General features: G+C 43.6%; 1 protein-coding gene and 1 long non-coding RNA gene across 2 annotated transcripts in view; one reads left to right on the top strand and one right to left on the bottom strand.

The window, feature by feature from the left end:
• The window catches only part of ADCY1 (adenylate cyclase 1), a 295,043-nt gene that overhangs the window by 224,879 nt on the left and 45,735 nt on the right, over positions 1 to 24,429 (bottom strand). The gene's annotated exons all lie outside the window — the stretch shown is intronic.
• Positions 3,986 to 7,552, top strand: LOC144583564 (uncharacterized). Its single transcript, XR_013537417.1, has 4 exons — positions 3,986 to 4,112; positions 6,181 to 6,307; positions 6,701 to 6,819; positions 7,124 to 7,552. It is a non-coding gene; the product is annotated as an uncharacterized LOC144583564 (long non-coding RNA).

Here is a 24,429-nt window from a genome sequence, read left to right as displayed (position 1 = left end):
AGATCCTTGTTCTTGGGATCTGTGAAGCCAGGAGGCTGTTGCATGTATAGTTACTCCTCAATTTCTTCATGTAAAATGGTGGTGTGCTTGACAACTGGACTAAAAGTCTTATCAAAGTCCTCTCCATATTTTTTGAAAGTAGCCCTTTGCAACAAGCCTAGCTTTGTACCTTTGTACATGTCCTCTTTCATCTTGCTTGGCCTTAAAGACCCATTTGCACCCAATGGCCTTCTTGCCAACTGGCAATTTTTTTGAGAGTCCATGTCTTGTTCTTTTGTAGTGCATCAAATTCCTCTTGTGCTGCTATTTTCCACTTGATTGCTTCCATTGTGGCCAGCTGCTGCATTTCATTCCATAATGCAGGCTCTTTTGGTAGTGACACCCCTGCGAAGTAGGACAGTTGCTTCACTGGAACTCCCTTGTTCGGTCTTGATGAACATCTCTGCACTGGTTCTGGACTTGGCGTTGATTTCGGAACATCTCCAACATCTAAACCTTGTCTTGTGCGCCAGTCTCTTCATCACCTGACTTTGATGGAGTTAGGACTTGGACACCCTCCACTCTCTAGGTTTCAGTGTCAACTGCATCTTGGAGCATGGGATAGTGGAACTCAGGTTGGTCTCCCTCATTTTCATTCTCTCTGTGGCAATCTTCAGGACTCTGGCCACTGGGCTCTCTTTCATCAAAATACAGCGGTGCCTTGCAAGACGAAATTAATCCGTTCCACGGTTAATGCCGTCCAGCTAAAATTTCATCCTGCGAGCATGGTTTCCCTTAGGAATGCATTGAAATTTAATTAATGCATTCCTATGGGGGAAAAGTCCAAAAAAATTTAAAAAATTAAAATAAAGACACTTACCAGGTACTGTAGACTGAGCCCGGCTCCTCACAGTGCCTTGGTAGCCCCAGAACAGCCGGAAAAAGAGCGCCAAACAGCTCAGAGCCAGCACCCAGCAAGGAGACAGCACCCATTTTGTGCTCTTCTCCACTCCCACCCCCCCGCCTCACAGCTGATCAGTGTTGGGTCTTAGAAGCTTCCCCAGGCTTGCCCAGCAGGTAAACAGGCAGTGGAAATGCACCTGGGGAAACTTCTGAAAGCGGTGCTTTGCTGTGGGGTGCGGGATGGGGGGTGGCAGTGGTGGGTGGCAGGGGCAGGCCCCTGTGCTCCCACGACCCCCCCCCCCCAGGAAAGCACCACTCTGGGGGCTTGTTCAGCAGTGGAAAAGCATCCAGGAAGCTTCTGAAAGCGGTGCTTTGCCACCAGGGGTTGGGAGCATGGGGGTGGCAGTCCTGCCCATGCCACCACCCACCCCCACCCCCACCACCCACCCCCATGGTAAAGCCCCACTTTCAGAGGCTTCCCTGGATGCATTTCCACTGCCTGTTTACCTGCTGGGAAAGCCCGGGGAAGCCTCTGAAACCCTGCGCTGATCAGCTGTGAGGCAGGGAAAGGGAACAGGAGCAGACCGTCTTGTGAAGCAGGGCCATAGGAACAATCGTCTTGCGAGGCACCAAAACCCTCACCGGACCCATTCGTTTAGCAAGGTTTTCATCCAGCGAGCCAATAGTCTTGTGAGGCACCACTGTAACCACTTTGCAAATATCAACTTTACCCATTTTTGGGTACAGGATGTACATGATTGACCGATTCTTTCTCTCTGCCACACCATTCTGTTCAGAAGTATATGCCACTGTGTGTTGTTGTTGAATTCCTTGCTCTTTGAAGTAAGTCTGCATATGCTGTGAGGTATACTCGCCCCCATTGTCTGATCTCACAGTCTGAGGCTTCCTGTTGAACTTGTCCTTCATCATCTCCACATATGCCTTCATTGCGATGAAGGTCTCAGACTTTTCTTTGAGTAGGTGGATCATACAGTATCTTGAATGGTCATCAATGAAAGTCAGAATGTACTTGTGCTCTCTTGCTGAGATTGAAGGGGTCCACACAAATTTGTATGGATCAGCTGTAATGGCTTTGTACTTTGTGTTCCACTTTTCTTGGGAAAAGATGGCCTAGTAACCTTTCCTTTCACACAAACTACACATCTGGAATCATAGTCAGTAAAGTTATTAATTATCTACAAGCATTACTAAAAATTGCATGATTCAACAAAATTTTGATAATTTTGATAAAATGAAATTTGAAGTTAAAAATAAATTGAATGAACAGAGAAAGTTAAAATTATCATAGTTTAGTAAAATTGCTTTATGGAAAATGAATATTTTACCTAAAATAAATATTTTATTTATGATGTTGCCAATAATGATATTGGAACAAGATTTGAAGAAATGGTAGCATATAATGAATAGATATTTTAATGGTGATAAAGGAGCAAGGATAAATTAAAAAATTGTGGGAGGGTTAAGTTATTATGTTATTAATCAATAGGGTTAAGTCTTTCTGATAGAACATTATATTATATAGCTAATCAGAGATTTATGGTGGATACTATATTTTATGCAAATAAATTAATATGGTCTAATTTAGAATTGCAAGAAATAGATGGGTATATTGATAATATTCTTTTGAAATTAAACAAGAGTAAAATAAAAAGAAAATCCCTTTCTAAAAATATGTACAGATTTGGTATAATTATGGGATATGATTTATTCCACAAATTTCTCCTATTTATCTGGTAGCAGAGTTAGAAAATTTCCCAGTAAATTTGAAGGTATTAAAGAAGTAGTGAATTAATTGGTTAAAAGATTGGTAAGAGAAAACCAATCGTGTAGAAGAAATAAATATAATTATTTATTTTTAAATTTAAATATAATTTTAAACGGCAAAAAAATCCTAGTTTAATTAAAATAAGTTGGATTGGTGGACTAGAGAATGGGTGAAAAAACTGTAAATTATAGTACAGGATAGGATAATAGTAATGAAAGAGATTGTCGGTAAAATTTATAGAATATTGATAGACGAGGATCCTCAGGAGAATTTTCAAGCAATATGTGAAATACTTTTGAGAGGAAATGAATGGAGGTGTGAAAGAATAAATAGGACAAAAGAATTTTAAAGAGTATGCCTGCAAGAATAAAGGAAAATTATTATATTTTTTTATTATCATAACTTATTTATTTATTATAAATATAATTATTATATTTATATAGTTATTTATTATTATAACGATTCTTATCCAAGGGCATAACCCTTTCCTTTCTCAAACACATTCACTAAAAGTATGTTCTGTATATCTTTAAATATTTTGCATTTGATATTATTTTTCTAATCTTAATTTCACATATTAGTTTATCATTAACAGCCATATTAATCTGATGATGCTTCTTCCATTTCCTTGGAAATGTCAGTCTTGCCACTGTTATCATAATAATAATTGACTCTATTTGTTCCCCTCTTAGGGGAAGAAATCCTAACTAGCCAGGCCGGCTGAACCAGACTTAAACCAGCTGAAGCTACGTTGTATCCAAACCCCTCTCAGGTCAGGAGGCCAGGGACTTTACCCAGCCTAAGGAGAAAATAGCACAAGGAAAAAAAAATTAAAAACCAGTAGCTAGACACAATCACTATGGAAACTGCTGACAAACTACCAATCAGCAGCTGGCAGTCAACACAGTCCTAAACTCCACCCAGCAGAACAGCTAGCCAATGAGACCCTGTATCCAGTACAGCAGGCCAGCACAGCTGCACAATTAATAGGGAAAGGGGCAGTTAAAGGTACACTGTTGTAATCCCCCCCCCAAATGCAAGCCTTTTCTGAAGCTGGTATGAAATCCATTGCAGCACTTGTTTGTGTCCTCAGTGCCCAGAAGGCTATGCCCCTCCTATCTGGTGCAGTCAGGGTGTCCCTAAAACATTTGTCTGTTTGACTAACTCTTATATTAAACACACACACATCCCACAGCCTGAGAGCACTGCAGCAGGCAGCCAAAGAAGACTTCTGCTTATTATACAGCAGACAGAAATATATACAAAACCCAGAAAAGGATCGACATCGATTGCAGTGCCAATGATAGCACTCCATGAAGCCCCACCCAACCCCAGATGCTTAAATGACACAAAAAATCTGCAAGGAAGGAACAGAAAACAAGCACCCCTCCAAAAGGAAAAGGAGCAGCTATGTGGTGGCTAGATGAAAAAAAGCACACAGTGGGTAAGTGATGGGGGTGGGAAGCAGGCCTGACAAACCTTAATGCAAGTGTTCTACATGACAGAAGGAGGACTCAGTTTGCAAAGAAGGGGAGCTAGCTCTAGCAGCACACCTGCCTGCATAAACCCTGGAAAGGAGGGAGGGAGAGCATCATGCCAGCCAGAAGCCACATATTCACAGCAGCAGCAGCAGCACCTCATGGAGAGAAAACAGGTGCACAATCTAGTTTATCCCATCACCCCTCTCCCCAGGGGCCCATGATGGTGGCTGCCAGAAAAGGGACCCTTTCGCTTTTGCCCTTGTCCCTCAGGAGCTGCACCGGTAGAGGCAGGAGCCACTACAGATGCCATGCCAGCTAAGCACAGCATATCACAAAGGAACTGGGTTACCTCTGCATGCTATTGCATCTCTTATATCCCTTTCCACCTGCTCAAGCAGTTTCTTAAAGTCCACAATCATATGCAGCCACTCCACAGCAGCTGCCATGTTCAGCAGCTGCTCTGTCAGTGCCTGCAAACTCCTGCTGAAAGTGGTGAGAACTTCCCAGGAAGAAGCCACTGCATTCTTCTATACCTTGGCCCTTTTCATTCACCCAAAGGGAAGTCATATCGTGGGACAGTGGCTGTGAAGACTGTGGATCATGGGCCAACGGGTGGAATGCCAGACCATCTTCATCTTGCCCCACTGCTTCCCCTCTGCTGCTGCAACAGGATCCTGCTCCCTAGGAGGACATCCCCCCAAACATATCTTCATCTCAACTGTCTTTCCCTGAACCCTTGCCTCAGACAATCCACAGTTTTCACTAGTGTTGTATAATGACATAGCAGCAGCACTGCCTAGGCTAACACTCTACTCTTGGCATCAGATCCCTCTGGAAGCTGCTGTGCTCATGGGGTACTCCAAGGGAGAACCACTTCCTGGCTGCAGGTCAGTTGTCTTAAAGATATGGGTTCAAGTCAAGCCCTCAGGTGGGGATTCCACACTGAAGAGGATCTCACCAGGAGCAGACAGGCCAATGTTTCCTATGGGCGTTTTCTGCTGGACGATGTTTCAGTCTGTGCTTTGCAAGACTTTTTTTTCAGGACCGATGCTTTGCAAGATGACAATTTCTACAGCTGATCGGCGGCTCTGCAAAATGGCTTCCCTATGGGTGATCTTCGCAAAACTGGTGTTTTTTGGGACCGATGCTTTGCAAAACAGGAGCAGTATCGTTTGCACTTCTGGTTCACACAGGAGGCGAAGAGGTTGAGAGTTGGTTTGCCCCATCGTTTGCATAGGCAAAGAAAAACTGATTGGTCTAACTCCTACTCATGATCTTGAGAGTTTGTGTGGCTGAGTAGATCAGGCAAGTCATTGTCATGGCCAGCAATGTGTAAAGCCATGAGGCAGATATGACGTGCTAGGCACCACTCCCAGAGGTCGACTGCTAAATAGAGGAGACTTGGAGAGTGGGTGCCACCTTGTTTCAGAATATAGTACACTGTCGTTGTGTTGTCGGTGGCAATTTATACCATCTTGCCAGCGAGATTTCTGAAAGCTTTACAAGCTTTTATAACCTCCAACAGCTCTAATTCATTGATGTGAAGCAATTTCTCTCTGGAAGACCACTTGGCATGGATTTTGAGAGATTTGCAGTGAGCTCCCCAGCCTCTGAGGCTGGCGTCGGTGGTGACCTGTATTTGTGGTTGTGGTTGTCGGAACAGCCGCCCGACAGATAGGATGGGAGGACAACGCCACCACTGAAGTTGGGAGGCAAGTTCTGGGGTGACTCTTAAAAGAATCTGAGGAGGGTCTGTGAGCGGGTCAAAGAGGGTGAGAAACCACGACTGAAGAGATCTCAGCTTCAGACATATGTGCTGCACTATTGAAGTCATAGAGGCCATGGTGCCTAGTACATATTGCACAGTCAAGGCTGGTACCATAGCATGAGGGGAGAAAACTTGAACTAATGTGATGAGATTTTCTCTCTTGTCTGGAGGAAGAAAGGTGCAAGCTTGTGTGGAATCTACGCATATGCCTATATAATGAATAATTTTTGTAGGTTTCAAATTTGATTTTTATTCATTGACAGTGAGACTGAGATTGTGAAGGAGAGTAAAAGTGAAATGAGTGTCCAGTTGGGCCTTGCGACGGGAATGAGCTACGAGGAGCCAATCGTTGATATATGGAAATATGATAAATTTTTTTTGCAACCTGAGGTAAGCAGCTACTGGTGCCATGCACTTGGTGAATACTCTTGGAGCTGTTGCAAGACCAAAAGGAAGGCTTTTGAATTGGTAGGCTTGTGATCCTAGCTGAAATTGAAGGGATTTTCTGTGTGAAGGATGTATGGAAATATGGAAGCATGCATCTTTGAGATCTATGACAATGAACCAGTTGTTTTTGCGGAGTAAAGGGAGAACTGATTTGAGGGTAACCATATGGAATTTTGTGGTAATGATGTATTTGTTTAACTCTTATAGGTCTAAAATAGGGCAAAGACCTCCATCCTTTTTGGGTACAGTGAAATAGCGAGAGAAAAACCAATTGTTTTGTTTTGAGATGAGTTGTATGGCATCTTTGAGGAGTAAATTTCTTATTTCCTCTCGTAGGGTTGGAGATGGTGGAGTGATGACGTGTATTGCCAGAGGAAGTTGGAAGAAATGGATGCGGTAGCTGTTGCAGATGATGGACAGTACCCAGGCATCTGTAGTGATGGATTCCCAGACAGGTAGGTATTTCCAGAGGACAGGATGGGTGAAGTGGTGTGCGATCTCGGTCATGGGAGCATCAAACGTGATGTTTGGGCTTGCGGTCATTGCACCTAGTAATGGGTTGTTGGCGGGGTTTATTTCTTTTATTTCTGAAATAGGGTGTATAAGATGTTTGTTTTGGAGGATCATATTGGAATTTTTGATATGAGTTGTATGGTTGTCTCCATTGATTTTGATGGGGGCGTTGTTGGTAAGATGGATAAGCTTCTCAATGTCTAGCTGCTGATCTTTTCTTTTCCATGTTTTCCAAAATATCATCAGTTTTAGCATTAAAGAGGCCTGCCCTGTTGAATGGAAGGTCTTCGATACGTGCACAAGCATCCTCAGCCAGACCAGCTGTCCTTAGCCAAGAGACACATCATAAGGCTATTGAAGTGGCCATTGACTTTGCCGTGGCATCTACTGTGTGTCCAGCAGAAAGCGTCTGTTGTTTGGCAATGGGAAAACCTTGTTGAAAGGTTAGGGCGATTACTTTTTTATTTTCTGGTAAAGATTTAACAAAGGTTAACATATTGTCCCAAAGGAAACGTTGATATGCACCCATGGCTCCCTGGTAGTTAGTGACACACATGGTGAACGCTGCTGATGAATAAAGCCATCTTCCCATTGATTCAATCCTTCTACTGTCTTTATTTGGTAGTATGAGGGTTTGTCGATGTCGAGATCTGGATTGTGAGGCTTCAACAAAAATAGAGTTTGGAACTGGTTGTTTTTGAAGAAATAGAGCTCCAGGATCATGGGCTCTGTACAGGTTATTGATTTGTTTAGACATGGTATGGGAAGAGGCTGGATCGTTGTCCAGGATCGTTGAGAGGTGCTGAGTAGAGACGGAAGCATCGAGATGTGTACTGGAGTAGTTGTATCTTTAGATATTGGATCGTATAGATGATCAGCTGGTTCTGTTGAGGGACGGTGGATTTTTGTTGGTTGTGTGTATATTTTTTTTAAGTAAATAAACATTTTTTAAAAAACTGAGGATTAAATATCAGAAAATATCAGAAAAGACCAAGAGCACAAACACACCAACCCAAAAATCACAGGACTACCATGTGACTTTAAATCAACTTCAGAAAACCTTGATCCAGCTCCTGATTTATTCAGTAATGTAACCACACCTTAAACAAAATAGGAAAGTACTCTAACATGGTATAATGTAGCATCATATGCTGGTTAGTTCATCCATGAAATCTGAAAAAACATCGTACATTCAAGTCAAAATGTTTTACAGATGTTGATTGAAAAAGCATTGTGTGAAATATAGGAATTGGAAGTATAATGACAAACCCATCTGTGCTCCATTTTTTATTTAAGTATTAACTCTTATTCTTGCTTGTTTTCCAGCTTGCATCAATTATATAGACTAGGTGGTAACATGTTTTCTATTGTATTCTGGGCCTTACATTTCAGAGCTGGTTGTTCATTTATTATGAGTGCACTTCTGTGAGTTATTTGTGCATTATGATAAGGAATAAATGGCATGCTTGTGGGAAAAAAACTGTTGCTTTACCAGGGACTTTGGGTATATTCCACTGCATCCTGTAACATGTAAATAGGCCTTACATAGAAAATTACAGATAAATTGTTTGCAGGAGTGACCATTGCTGAAGAAGGGGTCCTGCCCAACATTCACCCCCTGCTCGGTCCTAAGAAAACAGCACCCTCTGCTGCTTCCCAAGAAGAATCATAGAGATCTAACTCGTCATCCCATGTAGCTTACTGACTGATTTGGAAATGGCTTTGTCACTTGTTCATGGCACTTCACAGAATCACATTTTACTATCTGTTTTTATAGTAATATATTTCCCCAATGTGAAAAAAAGTACAGATACATGATTTTTAATCTCAATTCAATTAATGAATTAACAACTTATATAACCCAATCACATATGCTTATCTAGACTGCTGCTTATATGATTAATTCCATCTTGATTGGGAGGGGAGAGTTAGTATGCTATTCTATCTTTAACCCATCTGTTTTATTTTTAATTTAAATTACACATCCCCATTATTGACTACTTAATCTGGTTTTATGTAACTTATTTTACCTGATTTTTATCAAAATTCAAATTTAGCCAAATTTAGAATTTAAATATAAATGAATAGAATTTTACCTATTTTATTTACATTTACACTTAAATTTATTTATAATTGGTAGCTAACACATTTCTGTATTCATTTATTTCTATTATATTTAGTGACCTCAACCCCTATAGTATTGTGCTTTATCTATTACTTAACTGTCTTATTATTGCACCTTTGCACTTCACATTGCACTTCATAACTAAGAAGTTAGTGAAAGCCTGTCACCAGTGAAGTGGATATTAATAACATTCAAGTAGTTATGGGCAGAGGAAGATACGGTTTTGGCACTGTAGGTATCAAGTCCGGAAAAAGAAAGGACAGATGCTTGAAGGCTGTTTTCTGTTCTAGCTCTTTTGTCAGCCACCAGGCTGAAGGCAAACTGCTCAGTTACCCTCCACTCCTTTCCTGAAGTTATTAAATGCCAGAAGTCCTCTAAATAAATCTCAATTTATCCACAATTAAATCCTGAATGAAGGTGCATATCTGGATTTTATTACTTAAGACCTAGATGAACGCAAAGGGCAGTGAGGCCCTATCTCTAATCTGTCCCCCTGGGTTTTCCATCCAACATGAAATAGACTGGAGGGACGAGGGGAGTTGCCATTTCTATAAATCTTTTCTGAGGACCAGAATAGATTTGGGATTGTACTCATTTACCATGCTGCTCGTGATCCAGCACTCTCCTTTCTGGAGCTGGCAGGTTTTGTCTCGGCAGTGCTGTTGAGGTCCCCCAGAATTCTTGTTCTGGGGGACAACAACATCCATGTGGAGGATGAGGTCACTGGGCCAGCTCTTGAGTTCTTGGAAACAATGGCTTCCTTGCACATGTCCCAATTTGTCAATGGCCCCACCCACATGGCATGTCATACGTTAGACCTGGTGTTTTAAATGGGGCAAGATGAGAGTGACCTGAAGATGACTGACCTTGTGTTGGTTCACCTGTTATGACTGGATCAGTGTTGCTCCCTCCCCACAGGGAGATGGGACCCATTAAGATTGTCCACCCTCACAGGCTATTAGATCCTACTGGTTTCCAAGATGCAATATGTGGGAAACTGGCTGATCTGGTTGGTGCTCCTGTCGAAGCCCAGGTCAAAAGATGGCATGCTGCCATGACCTGGGCTGCTGACAAAATCACACCCAAGCACTCTCTCCACTACCAAGCCCATTCTGCCTCTTGGTATATTCAACAGCTGCAGGTGATGAAGCAAAATAGAAAGCTGGAGAGCATTTGGAGGTGCACCCTGACAGAATCCCATTTAAAAGCCACAAAAATCACATCCAGCATCTGCCTAGCTGGGGTGAAGGACACTAGAAGATCATAGCTAAATTGATAGGCGAAGCCCAAAGCCACCAGGCTGTGGTATTTCACACTGTACACGATTTATCCAGAATTGATCACAGTGATGCCTTCTTGTGGTATCTCCTCTGACCAATTTGCAGCACTTTAAAAAGGAAGCAAAATCAACGCAGGACAATGTCCATAACAGGAAAGACAAATGGAGGGTAGAGATAGACACAATAGTGGAAGAAAAATATCAGTAGATGAACAACTTATGGAACAACCCAGAAATTATGAGTTGATGGAACAGCAAACACCATTGAGGGGGAAAATAATAACCCATATTAGCCAGAACAGAGAAAGGCAAAGACTCTCAGACTTTATAATTGGCACCAATTATAAAGCAAACCAGTAAAAGATCTACTGAATGATGCAAATGTTGTCATCAGAGCAATGTCAACCAACATGCTGAAAGAAACAAACCAGCTCATGAATAGCACAGATAGTATAGTAACCATGGAAACTTGGTTACAAGCTGCAAAAACCCCAGAAAACTCATGGCATCCCAAAATGAAAAATTTGGTTGGAAAGAAGAATAAACAAATTATGTGCAGACATTAACAGTTTAAAAGATTTAAAACTTAAAAATGAAAAAGTAAAAGCCAGACAATACAAAATATACGACGTAGAAATTGAAACAATTGTTGAAACTATGGAAGAATTAATACAGTGGGTTTGCAAAAAGATGAAAAACAAACCTTAAAATGGCCTGGATAAAAAGGCATTTGACTCATTGTCACACAGCTGGATTAACACCTGCCTAAAAATGTTTGGTATTAGTAAAAATATTCAGAAGTTCCTCAAGAAAAACATGGAAAAATGGAAAACTGTCTTAATGGCCCATGGTGAAGAAATTGGAGAAGTTAACATCAAAAGAGGAATATTTCAGGGGGATTCTTTGTCACCATTGCTGTTTAACATCTCACTAATCCCCATGTGAATAATTTTAAATCAAACTGGATTGGGCTACCATATTTCACAGCAAGGTGGAAAAATCAATCATCTCATATACATGGATCCATGGGGTCACGAAGAGTCGGACACGATTAAATGACTAAACAACAACACATACATGGATGATATAAACCAGGGGTTCCCAACCCCCGGTCCGCAGCCAGTGCCAGTCCATGGCCTGGGTGGGACTGAGCCATGGAGACAGATCTCCCACCCACACCACACACACTCCCCCCTGCACAGCCCCTTCACACATGTGCAGTGCATGCGTGAGCACCCGCATCGTTTTGCATATGTGCGTGGGTGCCCCTTCAGGCATGCACACACATGTGTGAGTGCCTGCGCAAGCATGCGCCTGCCCCTCCGCACACGCTCATGAGGGTGCCCCGCCTTCCCCAACCAGTCCACATTGTTAAAAAGGTTTGGGACCACTGAGGTAAACTATATGTAAAAAGTTCAACAAAGATAGAATCACTGCTAAACACAGTGCAAATAGTGGTTTAGATATCCACAGTGTAGATATCCAAATGAAATTTGGAACTGACAAATGTGCAGCTCTATCTATGCACTGTGGCAAGATCCAAAAACTAAATGGAACAGAGTTTTAAAAATGGCAATATTATAAAATCACTCTCAAGTTATGAAAATTATAAATACCCTTGAATACTAGAAGCAGACAACATTGTGCACACAAAAGTTAAAAAAACTGACAGAAATATATCAAAAGACACTGGAAAATCTTAAAATCAAAATTAAATGGGGGAAATACAATCAAAGCCATAAACATATTGGCCGTTCCAGTAATTAGATACCCAGCTGTAATAATAGATTGGATTCAAAACGAATTAGAATAATTGGATCAAAAACATGGAAACTAATGAACATGCATCACACACTACATCCAAAAAGCGATGTGGACAGATTGTATTTACCATGAAAAATTGGAGGCCATGGATTATTGTAAGTACAGCAGGTAGCAGAGGAAGAAAAAAGAAGCCTAAATGATTAAATCAGTACAAGCAGAGAATTAATAAAAGCAGTAAAAATTGAGAATGTTTTGAAAACAACAGAAACAAAGGCTCGATATAAGAAACAATAATTTGAAAATAAATCAAACAGCTAGAAAAATAAATCACTACATGAACAACACCTGAGAAATGTTGATGGAAAGCATGATCATATTTCAACATGGGCATGGCTAAAACTGGGAACCCTAAAGAAAGAAAATGAAAGCTTGCTTTTTGCTGCACAAGAACAAGAACTCCAAACCAATGTGATGAAAGCTAAGATCCAAGGAGTTAGTGCTAACGGCAAATGTCAACTCTACCAAGAAGCAATCACTTTTTCTCACATCTCATCTGTGAATGTCCAAAGACTACACAAACAGACTACAAAGTTAGACATGATAGAGTGGCAAAGTTAGTGCACTGAACATCATGCAAAAAATATAACTTGCAGCCTCAAAAAAACCCATGGGAACATCAGATAGAGAAGGTATCAGAAAATGAGGAAGTCAAGATCATGTGGGATTTCCTAATCCAAACTGACAGACAATTTGAACATAACACACCAGACATAGTAGTAATAGAATGAAGAAATGTTCAGATCATTGACATTGCAATTCCAGGGGATGCCGGAGTGGAAAATAAAGAATTAGAAAAACTAACAAAGTACAGAGACCTGGCAATCAAAACATCTCGCCTCTGGAAGAAAGACACTTAAGTGGTCCCCGTAGTCATTGGAGCTTTGGGTACAATACCAAGAAATTTTACACAGTAGTATAAGCAGTTACAGATCTCAGAAATTGCACCATCAGAGCTACAAAAATGGCAATATTAAGAACAGCATACATACTGTGCTGATATTTAACAGATACTCAGTTTTTTTGGTTAAAACTTGTATCTGTTATACAATACTGTAGCGAAATGCCAACAAGTGATGTCATTCCTGCCTGTTCATCACAGAGGCTCAAGGGGGAGGAGCCAAGGATAGGGCAGGAGGGGCGGAGTTAGAGTGACAGTTGGAGATGTGAAATGGCAGTTAGGGCTTAGGAGAGAGAAGGAGAGGGTTTGGTGAACTGAGCTGAGAGTGTTAGGAGAGGGAACTGAGAAGGTTAAACAATATTGAACAAGCAGGAATGAAATTATAAGCACTATAAGAGAGATATTGATTGAAAGTATACAGCAGTTTTGAATAAAAGTGATTGCCTACATGATCCAATGCATGTTAATACCTGATACAGTTCATATGTTATTTACCTTTATGATTTACTTGACAATAAAAGACTGTTTGTTAATTAAACCTCTGGTTCCTAAGTTCAATAACGCTTAGTTTTGGCAGCACACGTGTATAACATAATTGTTATTAGGAGAACACCTGGTGTGATCCCTTGTGAGGGCCAAATAAAACAGGAGCCACAAGGCAGATCGCCACAAATACCTGTAAATGTTTTTATAATTTTGACTGTGCTTGGTGTTTTTGAATAATAATACAACTGGATTGAAAAACATGGAAACTCCCTGTTCGATGCAAAGGATATCTGCAAATCAAAGGATATCTGTCATGTGGTTGTCTACATTTCTCTTGAATGCCTCCAGTGCTGGAGCACTCACCACCTCTTGAGGTAACTGATTCCATTGCCATACTGCTCTAACAGTTGGGACATTTTTCCTGATATTCAGCAGAAATCTGGCTTCCTTTAACTTGAGCCCATTGTCGTGTCCTGCACTCTGGGACGATCAAGAACAGATCCTGCCTCTCCTCTGAATGACAGCCTTTCAATTATTTGAAAAGTGCTATCAGTCTTCTTTCCTCAAGGCTAAACATGCTCAGTTGTTTCAGTCTTTCCTCACAGGGCTTGGTTTCCAGCCCCGATCATCCTTGTCGCCCTCCTCTGAACTTGTTCCAATTTGTCAGCATACTTCTTGAAACATGGTGTTCAGAACTGGACACAATACTCCAGGTGAGTCTAACCGGTGCTGAATAGCGGGGAACTAGCACCTTGCAGAATTTTGAAACTATATTTCAGTTAACACATTGTAAAATAGCATTTGCCCTTTTTGTAGCCACACCACAGTCTTGGCTCATATTCAGCTTGTGAGCAATGACAATTTCAGGATCTTTCTCACTTGCAGTATTGCTGACCCAGAAATCCCCCATCTTGTAACTGTGTTTGGTTTCTTTTTTCCTAGGTGCTGTACTTTGCACCCATCCCTGTTAAATTTTATTCAGTTGTTTTCAACCACGAGCTCTGGCCTATCCAGATCATTTTGAATTTTGTTTCTGTCTTCCAAGGTATTAGTTATTCCACCCAATTTTGTATCATCTGCAAATCTGATTAGCATTCCTTGCACCCCTTGATCCAGGTCATTAATAATCCAGGTCATGCACTACATCCAAAATGTGATGTGGACAGATTATATTTACTACAAAAAATTGAAAGCTGTGGATTACTGCAAATTTTGATTGACTGTGCCTGGTATTTTTGAATAACAATCATATATCCTAGAGCAGAGTGATTGGCCAAATCTCTCTCTGAGATTTAATGAAAGAAAGCAAAACATGGTTGTTTTTCCAATGGCTTTCTATTTGGCTGGAATGACACATCTGTGATAAATTGGAGAAAGTATATTTCTTGCAGGTTATCTGCAAATATCTGAGGTCCTGCTTGTAAAACAAATCCCAAATTGCAGGTTTTTTTCTTTGTTTCATTCTGGTATGACCACTGTCACCGTGGGCATCTCTGGAGGTGGGCACATCACATGATTTAAATGTCATGCTTTGCTCCCACCCCCACCTTTTTATTTTTTGAACCCTATGTGCTTCTTCAGATGTGCAACATTAATTATAGTTTAAAGCAGGAGTCTCAAACATGCGGCCCGGGGGCCATTTGCAGCCCGACGGATGATAGTTTGTGGCCCCCACCTTGCCTGCCCCCCTCTGAAGCACCAACGCATCCTCTGCTGTCAAGAGTCAAAAAAAGCCTTGCCTTGCTTGCTGGCTCTGTCCCAAGACAGCGCCACTTGCACCCTCTATCCGGAACTCCAGCCTGCCAGCCAGCCAGCCAGCCTGCCAGCTGGCAGGCTGCTGTTCCAGATGGAGGGTGCAAGAGGCATTGTATTGAGGGAGAGCCGGTGAGTGAAGTGCACTGCCGGCCATTTTCCTCAAGCGCCTGAGCTGCCGCTGCGCAATGCCTGAGAGCAGAGCTTGCTCCTGGCCCGTCCTCGAAGTGCGCCTCCAAGCCGCCAACAGCAGCTGCTGCCACTACCTCTTCCAGGGAAGCGGTTCTCTGGCTCTCTTTCTCTCTTGGCACCCCCAGCACCAGCCCGGCCAGTGGCTGCCTCGGTGCCTGGCGGTGCTTCCTCCTCCTCCTCCTCTTCGTCCTGCTTCAGCTGCCTCAGCTCTGGAGGCTGCCTGGGCTCACCTCGCAAAGTGTGCTCCTCTGTCGTAATGGGGGTAGCTGCTGCTGCTGAGTGCACCTTTTTTTGAGGGGGGCCCTCAGAGGAAGGTTGCTGGACCTCCGTGTGTGTGTGTGTGTGTGTGTGTGTGTGTGTGTGTGTGTGTGTGTGTGCGTGCATGCGTGCGTGCGTGCGTGTGAACCTGTGGGGGCCCCCACCCTGTTCTGTTTAATTTTGACCTTTCCGGTGGGAGGTTTTCTCCTTTGGCAAGGTGAATTCTGTGAGGGGTTTTAAAAAAAATTATGTCATGCCCCCCCCCCCGCCTAGGCAGTTGCCGGCGCTCCCTCCCTTCTCCGTTTCTTCATCCTGCTGCTGCTGCTGGTGGCAGTGAAGAAGGAGACGGAGGGGGTCGTGGCCAGCGACTAGGCACTCCTCCTCCTCCTCCTCCTCCTCCTCCTCCTCCTCCTCCTCCTCCTCCTCCTCCTTGGAGCCCCAGCCAGGCTAAGGAAACTCCTGGGCGGCTTCCTTGGGCTCTCGCTCCGCTTGGAGGAAAATCTGATGTGGCCCAGCCTCAGCCAGACTCTGCCTCCAGCGACCCCCAGGTAAATTGAGTTTGAGACCCCTGGTTTAAAGAAAAAGGAATCACAGATGTGCATGTGTTCTGCTGCAGCAGAACAATTGCTATTTCATCGCTGTAGAAAGAGACTGCAATGGTGTTTACTATACATAAATATACTCAAGTAAACTATTAGACACATGACTGTAATATCTAAATCCTGAAAGGCACTTCCTTGTTTTGTAAGCTACATTGATTAAATATGTTTATATTGAATATCTTAGATTAAGAGTTGGGGATATCTATATTTGTAAACAAATATGAAAACCCCTGTCCCAGGTGTGCCTAATGGAAGTAGCTCCACCCTCTTCCTGCTCAGCTGACGACTCAGCAGCTGTGCAAGGAGAATTGTCCTCCCACCTCCTGCCTGGAGTGGCCAGCCAAGCAGGGAGATGGCAGAGCTACTTCCACGATTGGCAGAAAGAGCAGGAGGCTGGCCACGTGGCAAAGCATGAGTGGATTTAAACTCAAGTGGGACCTGCAAAGTGTACCTGTACATTAGTACAACCATGTGGTTTATGGGATGGGTTACCATTTGAGAGGATGGTAGAGGCAGCAGGACCACTCTAGAGAACTTTAACAGCAGGTTCAGCCAGGCCTCTCCCATAATGGGGAGTGTTCTGTTCTCACCGCTAGAATGGGATCTGTGTGGTGCCAAGTAGGATTACAGCCCCATGACCTCATAATTGTGGCCATTTTACACCACTCCCCACTCCCCACATGCATGAGACTACTCATTTCCCCTCTTCTCTCTATTGCTTAGCCAATGGGTTGGGTTTTCTTGAGAAGTTAACTCCACCCCAGACCCAGACACCCCCCCTTTGAATATTTAGAGCTCGCACAGGATTGCCAGGTTACTAGCTTAATGAGTCTTCTCATTAAGGAAGAGGTAGAGGAGGAAGTGACAGGACCAGGTAGGGAGGCAACAGGAGCAGGGATCAGGCTGTGGGGCTGCAAATGGCTGAACTGGCACTGCATGGTTCCGGATAGTCCATTTGCAGCAATGGAGGAGGATAAGGAGAGGCAGAACCACGTAGGAAGGCAACAGAGGGTGCAGGTAAGCTGTGGGGTAGGAGGTTAGCTTCCCCTCTCCCAGGCATGAACTTTTTTAAAAATCAAGTTTGAATGGTTTGTGGTCCATGGTTCATGGATAGCCACGAATGACCATGTGGTCCATGCCCATCTCTAGTGGGACAATTCTCACACCTCCACCTAGGTGCTCAGAAAGGAAATCCAGGGTACATATGTTGGCACAGCTTAGGCAACTTACTGATAACTTCCTCTGCAATATTTCTGGTAGAAGGTGAGTGCCCTGGGAGATCTGGAGTAGTGGTAGCAGACGTGTGTCCTCCAGCCCCTCAGCTGGAATTCCAGACTCCAGGAGAGAAAGAGATTTCAATGCAGCAGGTGGTGGCATGTACACAGACTGAGGTGGTGGCAGCAGACCCACAGGTGCAGAGGGAAGTGGCAGAAATGCAGACTACACAGTGAGAGGTCCACAGCTGGGAGCATCAGAGATTACAACCAAATCGGCAAGTCCCAGTGAGGGAACCCAGGATGTAGTGGAAGCTGTTAAGCCAAATGAGTCCATTGTTGCAGCAGACACTGACTAGCCATCTGTGGCCTGACCATGGAACACTGGGAGCCTGCCGGCCCTGGCCCCTTGGCCCTGGCAAGAACCACCAGGGGACCATGGGGACATATGGACATGTCACCCATGCATGGCACTAGTCAAGGGTCATGGACAATGTCTTAAGCACTGTGGGGGAATGCCCCTCCCCAAAGTTGCTAAAATGTTGGCTTAATCTACAGTAGCAGGGCAAACCCTCCTGGATGACATCACAGCTGCTTCTGGGAGGAGCTGCCACCCATTCTTTCACATAGGTAATAGAGAGCTTGCTTAATTGTCTTTCCATGGGCCAGTCATATGGCATTATGTAACCCTTGTCCTATCTGAACTCTACAAACTGTATACTGTCAACTATCTGTGAGCTTGTAAGGTTAATAAAACACTGTCCTCCTGGGGGCAGGGCAGTCATTTTGTATGAGATCCTCTCCTTCTAGTTGCCCATCAGGAGCACTGCTGGCAGACATCCCTGTGTGTGGCTGACTTCTTTAACTTCTGTCTCTAAGAGACTACTGTATTTGCTATCCTAATTACTTGTGATCACAAAGCCCATCAGCCTTCTCATTTTGTGACTCCAACAAACCACAGTGGCATTTTCCCAGTGAAGCAACTGGGACCATCCATGGAGTAGGTGTTTGGCCATACCCTTCCATTCCACATACAGGCTGATTCTGTGCCACGTCAAGTCCTGGGAACCAGGCTCTGCCACTTGATGACCACATGTTTCCAGCAACTAAGGAGCAAATATGGAGCGATGATTTTGTTATGTATTTAGTTTGTTAAATAGATAAGTCGAAAGAAGGATAAAGACAAGGATGATGACAAGGAGAAGGAAAGACTTCAGAGATGTAAGCCCAAACACTTGTGGATGAATTGCCTTCCTTGGTTTTTCATTAATGTAGATATTATTGTGTGCAAACAGCATGTGGAGGACCCTTTCTATTATTCAGTATATGGATCTGATTGAATAAGCATATGTAGATTTTCCTGGACATCCTTGGCTTCTTCATGATGAACCCCTTTAGGATGAGAGTGGCTACAGAATCCACCATAAGGTGGGATGAGCATCCTCTTCAATTGTAGCTGCAGCTAATGATTCTTTCTAGGCTGCCCCTGAGGGAATGTTACAATAGTGGACACTTGGTCCAGAACTCTAGCCAATCTAATGTTTCCCACACATTTATACATCAGGTGGTTCAACCCCACCTCTTGTGCTGGAAATTCAAGGCCCAAGGGTGCTGACCTGGCGTGCATTACTGAGACCTGGGTGGGAGAGGAGGGCGGTGTTCCCCTTTCCCAGCTGTGTCCGCCTGGGTACTCGGTCCAGCATTAATGTTGCTTGGAGGGTCAGGGAGAGGGAGTTGCTATAGTCTATAGAAGTTCTCTCTCTTTGACCAGGCTTCCCATCCCTTTGAGACGAGGTCTTGAGGGTCTATATTGTGTGTTGGGCTTATGAGACAGATTGGGGATTCTGTTGCTGTACCGCCCACCCTGCTGCGTACCAACAGTCTCCCTGCCTGAGCTGACGGAGGTAGTCCCAAACCTGGTGTTGAGGACTCCCAGGCTGTTGGTGCTGGGGGACCTCAACATCCATGCTGAGGTTGCCTTGACTGGGGCGGCTCAGGACTTCATGGCCGCCGTGACAACCATGGGGCTGTCTCAATATGTCATTGGCCCGACACATGAGAAGGGCCATAACTTGGACCTGGTTTTCTCAACAGGACTGGAAGATGTTGGTTTTGATGTGAAGGGGCTGGTTCTGACCCCATTTTCATGGTCAGACCACTTCCTGGTCAAGTTTAGTCTATTAGCTCCTTCTCCCCTCTGTAAGGGTGGGGGATCTATTAAGATGATCCACCCTCGGAGACTAATGGATCCAGATGGATTCCTGAATGCTCTGGGGGATTATCCATCTGATATGGTCAGCGCTCCTCTTGAAGCTCAGGTCACCCTATGGAATAGGGAGATGACCTGGGCAGTTGACACGATTACACCTAAGTGACCTCTCCCTGCACGCAGAGCCCAGACAGGTATAGTATACTTCTGAACTGCGGGCAATGAAATGAGAGGGGAGACGGCTGGAGTGCAGGTGGAGGAAATCCTGCTGGGAGTCCAATTGAACATGACTTAGAGCCCATTATCAAGCCTATTTCATGGCAATATGGCTGGCTAAATGGCAATATTTTTCCAGCCGTATAGCTTCCTCAGAATGTTGTCCAGCAGAGCTGTTTCGGGTGATCCGAAATCTTCTTCAACTGGGAAATCCGGTGGAGGTCCCAGACCGCACATCAGCTCACTGTGATGAGATTGCCATTCATTTTGAGGGGGAAATTGCTCAGATTCGCAGTGGTTTGGACTCCACCATTACTGCAGAATCAGAGGATGTGTCCAGTGTGCTGTGCTTAGGTCAAGTATTAATGGATGAGTTTCAATTGTTGACACCTGAGGATGTGGACAGAGTGCTTGAATCTGTCTGTTCTACCACCACTCCACTCGACCCTTGCACATCTTGGCTAACTGGCAGATCTGCCAGGGGGGGTTGCACCTGGGTCCAGGAGGCCGCGAATGCCTCTTTAAGAGAGGGAGTGGTCCCTATCACCTTGAAAGAGGTGGTCATTTGGCCACTCCTAAAAAAGCCTAAGCTGGACCCAAGGCTGGTGGTTAACTACTGACCAGTGGTGAACCTCCCTTATTTGAGCAAAGTGCTGGAGTGGGTTGTGGCTGGGCAACTCCAGGCACTGCTGGATGAAACAGATTTTTTGGATCCATTTCAATTGGGTTTCAGGCCGGGTTTTGGTATGGAGACTGCCTTGGTTGCCCTGTACAATGACCTTTTCTGGGAGAGAGACAGGGATGTCATGTTTAAGCACCATGACAAATTTATTTTACAATTTTAGCCTCATAAATTTTCAGGCAAGGAGGGATTTGGCTACCAACCTGCCCCAATAAAACCTAAAGGGATTAACTGTAGTTGTGGCGTTCAGTTGTTCAAAAACTGTATTTGTCGCTTTCAATTGTTCAAAAAACCTCCAGCTTATAAATGTGGCATATTGTGTTTCTGTAGCCGCAATTCAAAAGCCAGGAAATGGCCCAATACTGCTGCATAATATTGTGCCCATGTTGCCAGCAAGAAAAAGGATGCCAAGCTTTACACAGCAAAAGGCAGCCTGAATGTTGACAACACCAACGGCAGCAATCAAAATGGTCTACAGGAAACCCTTTTCTGCTTACTACCATTCACAAAGTGACACCATGGAAGGGAAAATCCCAAAAGATGAATCCTTTTTTTATCAATTAATCACTTTTCACCCAAATAAAAAGAAATTGTCAGGACTGTTTTTCAGTAAGTGTGAATATTAATGATGTTTTTGGATTTCTAGTGTGGTGTAATGCAGGGGTCATCAACCCCCGGTCTGAGACCCAGTACCAGTCTGAGGGCTTGCCAGAACTGGGCTATGGATACAAATCTCCACTACCCTGCATGCACGTGCGGCGGGTGTGTCACACTCGGGCAGGGGGCGTGTCGTGCCTGCGGTGGGTGTGTCATGCCTTCAGTGGGTGTGTCGCGCTGGTGGGTGTCACGGCCCCCTGCACGGGTGTAACATGCCCACCGTGTGAGTGCAGGAACACCCCCACCCCCCGTGCATGGAGCTCACTCTGCCCATCCGGTCTGCAACCCCAAAAAGGTTGGGGACTGCAGGTGTGATAGATAGAGTGATGGACTAGAACTCTGGAAAACAGATTTGAATCCCCACTTGGCCAAGGAAACTCACTGAGGAAGTAAAACTGTTAAAACCACTCAGATATCTCACTTGTCTTGAAAGCCCTATTACGGTCACTATAAGTCAGTTCTAACTTGACAGCACAGATCACACACGTTTCCTCTGATTCATAGCAACCCTATAAGTGAGCAATCTCCAAAATGTCCTGTCCTCAACTGCCCTTCTCAACTCTTTTAAACTCAAACCTGTGGTTTCCCTCCTCATTTTTGGTCTTTTCCTGCTGCCTTTCCCAGCATTATTGTCTTTCCAGAGAATCATGTCTTCTCATGATGATCCCGAAGTAGGGCAGCCTCAGCTTCACCATTTTGGCCTCCACAGATAGTTCAGGCTTGAATTGATCTAGGACCCACTTGTTCGTCTTTTGGGTAATCAGTGGTATCCTCAAAACTCTCCTCCAGCACCACATAGGTGTCATGGTTACTTTGGTGAGTATTTAACAAGTTTAACATAAGTGTTGAACAGCGCAGGGGCTGACAGACATTCATGTCAGACACCTCATGTGCTTGATATCACATCTAATAGCAAACCTGATCTATCCTGACTTGGATAGTGTCAGTAAGGAGCTCTCCCATCAGCATCAACAATCTTTCGTTTACAGAGGTTTTACAGAGATGATCATAACTAATCAGAGCAAAAGCTGCGAAGAAATCAATAAATGCCTCAAATAAATGTCTTCCATTCAGTTTGACATACTTATGAAGCGAACAAGATGAAAGAAAATAACGACCCTCTGTTGAATGACTACATTGAAAGCCTGCACGTTCTCCTGGGATCATCTCATTAAAATCAAGCCATGATTTATTCTTTTTGAAAAAATATTTAGTTTTAAAAGATGAAAAAAATATTTAGTACATATTTTTCTGAACTATCCAACAGACTAATAGGGTGAAAATTAGCTGGTTTGCCTGGGTCGCCCCTTTTTAATGCAGGAATCATTATACTGATATTCCACGGGAGGAGGGAATAGTTGCTATAACTGCTGTCTGTAAATAAAGCTGAAAGAATAGAAGCCCACTAATTTGGCACTGCTTTGTAGTCTTCCACATAATTACATCCTCACCTGGTACCTTCCCATTGTTTGCACTAACAATTATATTTCTGGTAACATATTTCACTGGAAAGGACAGGATTCAGTGCTGGGAAATCCCTCCCCCCATAAGTCTATTCAATTCTTCAAAACCTGAGGTTTATGAATGTGGATATCGTGCTTCTGTGCCCATAATTCAAAAAGGCAGGAAATGTCATGATATTGCCGCACAATATCATACCATGCTGTCAGCAGGAAAAAGGATGCTGAACTTTACATACCAAATGGCAACCTGAATGTTGACAACACCAATGGCAGCAGTCAAGGTAGTCTACAGCAGCCATTCTCAACCTTTTCTTGGTCATGACCCTTTCAGGAACCCTTCTCAGGTTCCAGGGTCCCGTCAAACAAGGATACAACACAAATAGATGAATAGAAAAACACAAAGAAAGAAAAATATTCTGTGGCCCTCTTCAAATGTGCCAGGGCCCCATTGAGAATGGCTGGTCTACAGGATAACCTATTCTGCTCATTACCATTCACAAAGTGACACCACACAAGAGGAAATACCAGATGCTAACACCTTTTTTTTACCTCAGTTAACCGCTTCTCACCTGTTGGAGTCACGAAATGAGTAGGCTGATAGTCTGTGTAGTCACAAGTAATTAGCATAGCAAATAGTCTTAGAGGATAGAAGTTAAAGAAGTCAGTCACACACAAGGATGTCTGCCAGCAGTGCTCCTGATGGGCGACTAGAAGAAGAGGACCTAGAGTAAGATGACTGCCCTGCCCCCAGGAGGACTGTGTTTATTAACCTTACAAGCTCACAGATAGTTGACAGTATACAGACAGTTTGCAGAGTTCAGACAGGACAATGGTTACATAATGCCATTAGGATTGGCCAAAGGAAAGGCAATGTACAGTTACAAGATGGGGGATACCTGGCTCAGCAATACTACAAGGGAGGATGATCTTGGCATTATCATAGATCTCTAACTGAATATAAGCCAACAGTGTGATGTGGCTCCAAAAAAAGGCAAATGCTATTTTACGATGCATTAACTGAACTGTTGTCTCCAAATCTTGTGAAGTGTTAGTTTCCCTCTACTCAACACAGGTTAGCCCTCATCTTCAGTACTGTGTCCACTTCTGGACACCACACTTCAAGAAGGATACTAACAAACTGGAACAAGTTCAAATGAGAGCAACAAGGATGATCAGGGGACTGGAAACCAAGCCCTATGAGGAAAGACCGAAACAACTGAGCATGTTTATTTTATTATTATTTATTGCATTTATACCCCACACCATCTGGCAACCAGGCCAATCTCGACGGCTAACAAGATAAACCATACAATATCAAAACAGGATAAAATAAGATAATACATACATTCAAGACATATAATAATCAGCAGTTTAGCCTTGAGAAAAGAAGACTGAGAGAAGGTACAATAGCACTTTTCAAAAAGTTGAAAGGCTGTCATACAGAGGAGGGAAAGGATCTGTTCTCAGTCATCCCAAAGTGCAGGACATGAAACAATGGGCTCAAGGCAGATTTCAGCTGAATATCAGGAAAAACTTCCTAACTATTAAAGCAGTATGGTAGTCAATTACCTCAAGAGGTGGTGAGTACTCCAACACGTTGAAGAGACACTCAACAACCACTTGGGAGATATCCTTCGGTTTGTATTTATGCATCGAGAAGGGGATTGGATTTCATGGTCTTATAGGCTCTTTCCA

Source organism: Pogona vitticeps, chromosome 6 (genome assembly GCF_051106095.1).
Source record: "Pogona vitticeps strain Pit_001003342236 chromosome 6, PviZW2.1, whole genome shotgun sequence".
Classification (NCBI taxonomy): domain Eukaryota; kingdom Metazoa; phylum Chordata; class Lepidosauria; order Squamata; family Agamidae; genus Pogona; species Pogona vitticeps.
This window is presented reverse-complemented; position numbering and strand designations above follow the sequence as displayed.